The sequence below is a fragment of the Cryptomeria japonica genome, chromosome 9 (assembly GCF_030272615.1).
Source record: "Cryptomeria japonica chromosome 9, Sugi_1.0, whole genome shotgun sequence".
NCBI lineage: Eukaryota > Viridiplantae > Streptophyta > Pinopsida > Cupressales > Cupressaceae > Cryptomeria > Cryptomeria japonica.
In genome coordinates, this window is record NC_081413.1 from 151,390,353 (window position 1) to 151,401,066 (window position 10,714).

A 10,714-nucleotide genomic window follows, 5' to 3' on the forward strand; every position below is an offset into this window, starting at 1 on the left:
CAATGTCTTCAACATTACCAAGTGTCTTCCATATCATTCCAAGTGTTGGTGATCATTATGTCCTGCCGGTGAACTATATACCAGTAACTGTGCAATAGTTACTTGCTTGCCGGTGAATGCTGCTGGATCTCCAAAGTGCTAGTGTTTTAGTAGGTGTTGACATCAATGACAAAATCATAACAAAATACCAGCAGATTCTTCTGGTTGGTAGAGGAAGATAGTATTCCTATTTGACATGATTGTAATACCATCATTGGATCAGCTAAATGGCATTCATTTAAGAGTTCTAAGTCAAACACATGGACTATATTCACAAGGTAAATTGCTTGCTTTTGTCAGTTTTGTGTTTCTAGAGATTGGGAATTTTGTGAGAATAAAGAATGGGTTGAAGAATGGCAACAAAGATCATTGACACCCATAGATGCAAATGATCTGCATGAAAGAACCGATGAAGATATGGATCAGATGTTTGCATCAAATGACTATGATTGTATTTCAGATCTTATACAACAAGGTAAAATTGTTTTTGAAATTTTTTTTGATTTATTAAATAGTACATATATATGAAATCTTACAGTGTATATTTTTGTTTTTATTTCTCATTAAATATTAAAATAACATTGTTTTGTGCATAGGACATGTCTATATTGTTGTTGCACCAGAGGACAATGAAGAAGGGACAGAGTATTGGTTGGCTTGATGTGTAGAGCCAAAACATAAGCTAACCACTCCTTGAGTAGATGATGATGGTTATGACTATCCAACGGGATCTGTGGTTGTTGTTGGCACTTGGCTACACAAATATCTAACAAGAAAGAATGGATTGCCCGCATTTGAAGATTATGAATTAAAGAAGAAGATTATACATTACTTGCATTTTCTAGTGGCAACTAATATAAAATTGGATAGATATCACCTGGCAGGCCTACTAATAAACAATAATGGACTCTCTCTATGGAAGAGCACAAGACAATTATAGATGCTTTGCAAAAGAGAGAGGATGTAGATGGTATAACAAAATGAAATGCAAGTAAGTTATAATTTGAACCCTTAATCCACCTCCCTTTTAAAAGTGGTGATGCATATTTTATATAGCATTTTAAATCATGCATCAGAATTATAAAATCTAACCTAGTAATTTTGTTTCAAGTCTACCACAAGTAGAAGGCATCAATGAAAACCAAGTTATTTGTGCATACTTTATATTTCATTTTGAATAATTACAAGTAAGTTAAAGTTTTGTACCCTTAAGGAAAATCCCTTTGAAGAGTCCCAATGTATGCTTTATGTTGTTTTTTAAATTCAATGCATCCTGATTATTAAAACTAATCATATGTATTTATTTTTTCTAGGTCTCTCAGAGTAAACTTGGCCTCAATGAGTGCTATTGTTTGTGCATACTTTATGTTGTATTTTGAGAGATATAAATCCTTATTCATATAATTTAAATAGACTATTTATTTTATTTTAGATAGGTCTTCTTGATTACACTTTGTGCAATATACATAAATGAGAGACTATTGGCCAAATTTATGAATGAGATAATTATGTTTTAATCAAGTTCTATTCAATATATTTGTTTTGATACTTTTCTCTTAGCATCATTATTATTGTAATGGTAATTATATATTTGATTATATATTTTGCTTCTCTATGATGATTAATACTTTTTAATTTAGAATATGTTATAATTATACTATATGTTTTGATACTTTGGTCTTATCATAATTGTTAGTTCATGATGTACACCTTTAGTTTATCTAATCACAAGCTATTTAAATAAAATTTCAAGTCCACATAATCCATATAATATCTAATCCATATATATATATATATATATATATATATATATATATATATATATATATATATATATATATATATATATATATATATATATATATATATATATATATATATATATATATATATATATATATATATATATATATATATATATATATATATATATATATATATATATATATATGAACTCCACATAATATCTAATGTGCACAAAATATATAAAGTATGCACAAAATATATATGATCTAATCCTATTATGCAAAAGTCCATTAAAAAGTACATATCATATTAAAAAGTATATGTACATCATATCAGAGCCAAATAAATAGTAAAATCTAAGTGCTATCATCAATAACATCTTGTGGTCTCTTCTCCCCAGGACGTGGTCCAAATCCACCCATCTCATGATGTACAAGGAAAAAATAATATTAAAATACTTGAAACTAACTATTAAAAGAATCATTTATCAAATATAGCTAGAATTCATAAATTAAGCTACAAACTTACCATATGCTCATCAGATCCTCTAGCAATATCTTGTGCAGTATCAACACCAAATGTAGTGCTATCTAACTCCTATAAAAGGTCAAATTCAAAGTGTCCAATTAAATCTTAAATTAGAGTCAAAATAAGATCAAATTAATTATTACATATTAAGACCTCAAAGGATGTCGATGTGTGTTCAAATTGGCTCTAATAAAAATTATGAGGATAACCTATCCTAATAGTAGTGTCCACTTGCAAACATGCATTTAATGAAATCATATTTAGTGAACATATATACATACCATAGATGGTGTCACAGTAGTCACACCCTCTTCTCAATATGATGTAGAGGGTCCCTCATGACCTAAATCCTGGAGAAAGAATCATTCAATGTATCAACATGAAAATTTATATAGTATATGATGATAACATATTAACTTAAAAAGCTAGTACAATGTCTAGATATAAATTGATACTATACCCCATAAGGTGTGTTGAGTTGTGTTCCAATAGATGGATTATTGACTCTAATATTAGGTGTAGTCCTTATCTACATAAACCAAATTTATTTAATGAAGTATTAGATTGTATTAAAAAAAAGACATTCACTTAATTTATACCTATATTTAATGAAGTATTAAAAGATTGACATGTACATATATATATATTTATACTTGGTCAATATGATTATTAGAGCAAATAAAATCCATATATGATGTCATCATATTATCATCTACTGCATCATGCTTAGCTGGAACTGAAGCAAATCCTGGATCAGCAGTAGAACCTACACACGTCTCATGATAACTCAAACACATATGTGGTATCCATTGACGAGCAGATGCCATGTGAGCAACTTGCTCACTCAGGTTACCTATCAAGGAATTCAAAGCATCTAATGTCGAAATGAATGTTGTATTCTGCACATCTATAGGAATCGATGGAGCAACAAGTGGAACTATGGGTGGATCTAGTAGTGGATTATTACTCTGTGCCCCTAATCTATGTTGTGGCATTCCATGACCAACACCTTGGAATGACTTAATATCAAAATAATCTGGTTTTTGGTGCATTACAAACTCACAATATAATTTATTCAAAAAATAAAAAGGGACCTCATAATTACAATGTGGTGGATAATCAAAAACCATCCACCATCTATCCTAAAAGTGTCTAACCACTTCTTGATGCACACACCACCTAATTGAAATTCTTTTCTGGCTAGGTTGCATTGGTTCTCTTGTTTTTTGGGTTACTAAAATATGGACATAAATGAGCTTTGGTTATTTTGAGATCAGTGATTTGCCTATTAGTTAAACCATCAGCATAAAAATCATGAAACTCTTGTCGTCGTCTATGAAATTGATCTAATTGAGAAACAACAGATCTAACTGACTCGACAACAATTTGCACTAATTTTGCAAACCCTAGAAGATGGGGTGGCGTGATTGGCTCATTTTGGATAGCAGTAATATTTTGTTCAATCACTTGTAGGTTTTCATTAATTAGTTCTCTTAAAAAAAATTCATCCAATATAGGGGGTGGAGGTGGAGGTGGAGGTGGAGGAGGAGGAGGAGGGGGTTGTGGTGGGGGATTTTCACCTAATAGTTCATCTATGTCAAATACATCCATGATAACAAAGATCTCCCACATATATAAAGATATACATCAATTATATACAACTCTATGTCAAAGAAGAATCGATTTTAGTTTTAAATTTTTTTTTTATAAATAGTAACATTTCTATGTTATTGAATGAGATACACATGAAATATAATATAATATTGAACTTAAAAAAATATACATGTACATACTATTGAATCTTTAAATATTAAATTTACACACAAAACTTAATAAAAACTTTCAATGAAACTTCATAAATCTATTATATATTAAATTCAATGCATTCATTTCTTCTAAAATGCATCAACTATTAAAATCAATATAAAATATTTCATACATAAGATCAATAAAGAAGTGGGAAATAAGATGGTCCTCCTTAGTGTAAGAATATATAAGGATTGATGATAAGTGCTTAAAATAAGATATTGAAATGTAAGATAATTATGCTCTATAAACCAATATATGATCATAAGATCATGCAAGATAATAGCAATACAAGCTCATCATGTGAGGCACAATCATATGATACTAAGATGCAAAAATGTTTGATAAGTCATTGATGAAAAATAATAGATAACATGTTTTTAGTAACTAGACATAACAGTAAGAGATCATAAAGACCTAATTATCAATGTACCTAGATATAATTATATATAAATGGGAGGATATACAAAAATGATCTAAAGTGATAAATTTCCCAATGTATGAACATAAGAAAATACTTTAAGAAGATAGATTAACCAATATACAAACATAAGATAATGCTTTAATAAGATATAAAAAAAGCACCATATGTGAACATATGTCAAGCAAATACTCTTGAAGATCATAAGATAGAATTGAGATTAAAGTATACGACATAAATAATTATGGGAAATTAGTAGTTATTAATAAAGATTAGATAATGTAAAAATAGGAGATAAAACATATGAAGTAAAAGTGGTATTAAAAAAGGAAATCAAGTGAGAAAATATTAAACATGCCCTACAAGTGGGGTAACAGAATATGAAGTAAACATAAAAGATTAAATTATGTGATATCTAGTGGTTTCTCTTTTATTTTATGTGTCACCTCAATGTGTACATTCACTTTGTTGGTGCATCATTATTTTCTTGCATTTAGCTAACTATTGTATTGCATATCTGCACCTAGGATATGATAAGATTACTTGGGTAGATGTCTACCTAGGTAGGCATCACATGTTCAACTCATACTCCCTACTTTGGTAGAGATGTGGATATATGTTACTCATCTTCTAAAATTTTTTTGTAAGATTTCTCTGTAAAGAGGATTTTATATATTAGAATTTTCCTAAAACATGTCTCAAAATGATTAAAACACTTGAATAAAGGTCAAAAACTAGGAATGTGAGATACATCATATGGATGATGACAAGGATGGTTGAGAATAAAGAGAATTTGAATGGATTATGGTATACTGCTAAGTGTAGGGTACTTTTAAAAAATAGATTATACATGATGCAAGAATTTGGTCTTCATCATGGTACTTGTCCAAGGTGTCATAAGAATGAATTTCACCCATGAATAAAAAAATTATGTTTCCTTTTCTCTCTTTTTTAATTTTTATGCAAGACCAAATCCTTTAGCTATGGATATGTTAAATGATACATAGGATATTTATAAGTTTTTAAAAATCCTAGCCAAAAAATATAGGACACCAATTATGGACCTATTATGCAATGTCATGGCATAATAGGACTTCTTATGTCGTCATGGCATAATAGGTCCTATTATGCAATGAGATGATATAATAGGTCCTATTATGCCATGAAATGACATAATAGGTCCATAATTAGTCCTATCATACTAAATAAACATGTTGAATTAGTACTTCAGTGTTGGAGATGAATTAGATGATGAAAATGGCAATTCAAGAAAATCATGTGATGTTGTGGTTTAATAGGTCCTATTATGGACCTGTTATGCTATAATGGCATAATATGTGGACTATTATGCAATGTCATGGCATAATAGGACCTATTATGCCATGACCGCATAATAGGTACTATTATGCCACGACATGATATAATAGGACCAACTATGGACAAATTATTCAACGTCATGGCATAATAGGTGTTAGGCCCAATATAGAAAGCTAATGTACTGAGATGGGAGGGGTGAATCAGTACTCCAAAAATTTTCCTTTGTAATAACCTTATTGTTATGCACAAATAGAATATTGCAGTAACATAAAATAAAACTATAATCAACAGATAACAGTCATACATGATTCATTCCATAACACATATATTTTGGTCACATAGAAACTCTTGGTTAGAGAGAAAAATTGTGGTGGGGATGGCACCCACAACTTCACTACTGCAATAATAAAGAATGCTTGGTTAGAGCTACATTTAGCTATTTCTGATAGCTTACCCTGTTAGGAGTATTAAGATCAGTTAGATCTACCTTACTAAAGGATTTGTACAACAATATATAAGTGTAGCACCTGGTTAAAGGATTTACAATTTATAGACTTGGTTAGAGTCTTTTACCCTGTTAAAGGTTTCTCTTACAACTTCAAAATATTACAATATAATCATTAAAAATATTTGCAACTTTACATCTGAAATGTTAAAGCAGATTCTATGTGCTCTGAATAAGATTACCTAGCTTGTACCATACCTTGGTAACCCATAATGAAACTCGATAAACCCTTTTGTTTACACTGTTCTTCGACTATTCACTAATAACCTTCTCGGTGACCTCTCTGTTTCTCTATAACAGTCTTCCTTCATGTATACACACTGCTATCTCATTGCATCTCTTATCACATCATATCATGTCTTATGTCTAACCCTAGAATCATGTTGTATATATAGATCTCTTATAGTGGTGATCTGATTCATTACTTTGATCTTACAAAAAGATTCTTCGATTAAACAAAATATCTCATAGGTTAGATTGATCTTGTAATCATGCACAATCTCCTTGTGCAATTTCCATTGCAAAAAATGGTTAGATGTGCCTCGATCGTGTAACATGTTTTCATGTGCATGTCTAGGTTCAATGTATCTAGTAAGACGTTTCACTCCGTGAATATCAACTCAGTGAGTTAACTTTACCACTCGGTAGCCATGAACCTTTACTCGGTAAACAACTCGGTGAATACTGTGTTCTGTGACTACTTTCTTCAGTAACTGACTAGACTGTTCATATCGACTTCTCTGTGTGTACCGACTGCATGATTCGATAATACTAATCGACTAGAATATAGTATGACTTTGGATATGGAACTAATGGCAATTTGATAAGTAGTAACAATCTCCCCTTTTGACTTTAGTTGAGATGTTTGACAAAAACTACTTACAAAGTCATAACTCAAAAAATATATACTTGACAATATATACAATAGTCAATAAAATGGTATATGCAGATATACTCCCCTTATCATTATTCTGTACATAACTCTGAATTTTGCATGTTCGGTTCTATTCTATACTTGTGTGCTCTGAATGCTCTATATATTCTGCTCAGTATACTCCACTTGTATACAATACTCAAAATTGTGTTGACAAAATTGTATTACTCTCCAAATATAGAATTACTCCCCCTTTGCTGGGCTTTCCTCTTTGTAGTATCATAATATTACTCCCCCTTTTTGACAAACATTAAAAACTTAATTTCCATCTAGAGGCGGTAATTGATAAAAAATAGTCTTATAGTTGGTCCAGGTGTTGATGAGCGTGACTAAGAGTGAGTCCTTCACACTTTCCATTAATGAGTTTTGTGCTTGAATATTAGATTATAGTGATATCAAGCCATCAAGAGTGCTTCCCTCTTATGTAGTTGATAAGCGTGTAGCTTAGTTGAGCTATTCCTATACTGATGAGAGATGAGGAAGGAATAATGTTTGAAGGGTCATTATATCCATCTTGATTTTATGCTTTTCATTCCTTAGTTCTAACTATTGAGCCATCAGTTGTTGTAGCTTTTTGTAAAAAGTCTGAACTGAATTAGGCTTAGTTGTCAACTTGGAGGAGAGATCGGTGATCTCTTTCTCAATTGCATCAGTTTTATTTTTGATGTCTTTAATAAATAAAGAATGTGCTTGAGTTGAGGGGTCAACTCAGCAATGAATTTGACAAGTTTTACCTTGCCAACAACAATTGATTTTTGGACTTCCTCTATCATTTTTGCTATGAGCTCTTTATCCTTGAGCTTGCTTAGGTATTCAGATGCATCAACTCCGAATGTTTCAATTTGATTAAGGAGTTCATCCAACTAAATATGGATGGCTGCATCGGTTGACACTGTTGCTGATGGTAGCATTTCTGTGAGTAGTGTCTTAACCTTTTGAAGTACCTTGTTCTTTTTCTATATTGCCAATTGTTTCCCCTGTTTGGCCTTTACTTTGCATAGTTCACCAAATTTAGTGAGTGCTTGCCCTTTTAATTTGGAGATATCGACATTGGGTAACACGATTGGTTTAGATAAGTCAAATTTAAAACCATGCTTTCTCACCTTTTTCTCTTTTCCTTTTGTCTGGGGCACTAATACAAGTGCTTGTGAGGCATGTTGTCTCTCGGTAGGTTGCTCGGTAGATGCAACACTTTGCACTATTCCTGTAGCAGTTGTAGTGTCTTTGGATGGCTCGATGCTAGGCATCTTTGCTGTAATATTTGTTGTGCTTGTCTATCCCTGAGACGATTGATCTTTTGTTGTGTCTGCTGCAGCTTCAGATTTGTTACCTGCATCTTCTATAGCTTCAGATTTGTTACCTTCGGTAACTTGTTCGATGTCCTTGGGGGCTTCGGTTGGTACTGTTGGCTTCACCGACAGATAAGGCTTAACTTGTTCTAAGACCGATTCACTAGACACAAGTTTTGCATAAGTGGTGCCTTCAATCATTTCTTGCTCCGGTGTGGCTTCATCCATTACATCTTCATCAATTTGTATTGTGTCAACCGGGTCTGGACCTTGCTCGGTGACATCAACAATTTCAATTTGAGATTGTTCACTGACATCCTTTTGTTTGAAGATCTCCTGCCACTTGGCCTTAGTCTCATTCTCCACGTCAATATATAGCCCATTCATCAATTTTAAGGCTCTCTATTTCATAAGAAATTTTGAATTGTATGTGGACAAATGCTCCTTGATTTCAGCTATGGACATGTCAAGAAATAAGTGGACAAGACTTCTTTCTCTTATTTGTCTCTCTGAATCCATTGCATATTTCCATCTGTTATCAATATGTGAGTAGAGTTCACTTGGAAGTGACTTTGCTAGTTCCAATGGTGCTAACCGAAACTTCAAAAGTGTACATATGACAGCTTCTTCAATTTGTCGTTTCTCATTATTGTTCCTAGACTCATACTTAACATATTTGAATCCTGCAAACCCACCGTATTCCTTAAGATTGGCACAAAAGTTTTCAACACTGTGAATGTTTGCCTTTTTGCTCTTCACAATCTGGAATTTGTTAGCATCATCAGACTTTGTATCACTCGACTCTTTTGCCAAAATGAGTCTCCGAGTAGATTTCTTGTGAGTCTTTGTTACCTTAGGAGTGGCAACAGTCTTTTGTTTCTTGCTCGGTGATGTAGCCGATGCTCTGGTGTTGGGTCTCTTTGTTGGTGGAGTTGGTAGGGCCTTTGAAATGTCTTGTTTCTTTCTTTTTAGAACTTTTCCCTTTGGCAACTCTGTGCTCAATGTTATTGTAGCCTCCTGTGCTTTTGATTCTTCCTCGGTAATGGCAAGATTGCCTTTGACAGGTGTAGATGAGGATTCTTCTCTGAATTTCTTAGATAAAGCTTTTATCATCTTTGTTGCTTTCCTTGTAGCCTTAGGAACTACAATGCTCATTTTTACTTTCTCCTTTACCTCTTCATAGGTTCCATACCTTAGTTTAGTTGCATGCCTTGGAAATGATAGGTAGGCATCAATTTGTTGCTATGTGATGTCATGATCAATTTCATAACCCATTGGTTGCAACGACTGAATCCTCGGTTCAACAGCATTTACATAGCAGTAATCAGTGTCGACTTCAAAACAAATATTGTCCTTGTATTTTTCAACCAGCTGTGGTGGGATCCTGTACCTGTTGTGCATTTTCTCTTGGAATTTGCTAAAGTAATCATCCATGACATCATTAAAGTTATCTCCTAACTTCTTGATGTAATCATTGATCTGATGGGTGATAGGTCGGTGTAGCTCCCATACTACTTTACCAATTGAGGGAAAGAACTTTTCAAAATAGAAAAACATACAGACAAGTAGCGAACCAAACTTAAGTGTGTTTGCCGAGTTGTTCTTCTTCGGCTTCCTTATTGTGTTCAGGTTCTCAAATAAGTTCTTTAGTAGTACTTCACACAAGTCTACTTTCATTCGCTTCTTTACTATTTTGTAAGCTAGGTCCACTATAGCACATGGTACACTGTTTTCCCTTGCAGATTGGAAGAAACAATAACCAATGACTTTGATTGCAAATTTTAGTTTAGCATCAGTTATATTATTCAATTTCAGTCCTCAGTAATCAAATTCTACTCTAGTTAGACTGATTAGCTCCTTTTGTGATATCATTTTCTATGCACAAGCATGATCGTAGATGGGATATCTGGTGATCAGGTGAATGATTTCCTTCGTGATCTTGAATGGTTGCTCTTGTAGCCACATGAAATCATCATGTACTCTGCTCAATACAAACTTAACCCATTGGGGTTTGAGCACATGAGGATAGACTAGGGCTTCAGTTAATCCCTTGATTATGATATGTTCAAATTTACTCTCCAGTTTTCCGTCAGTGCACAGTTCATCATATGTGTCACTAATCTCTACAT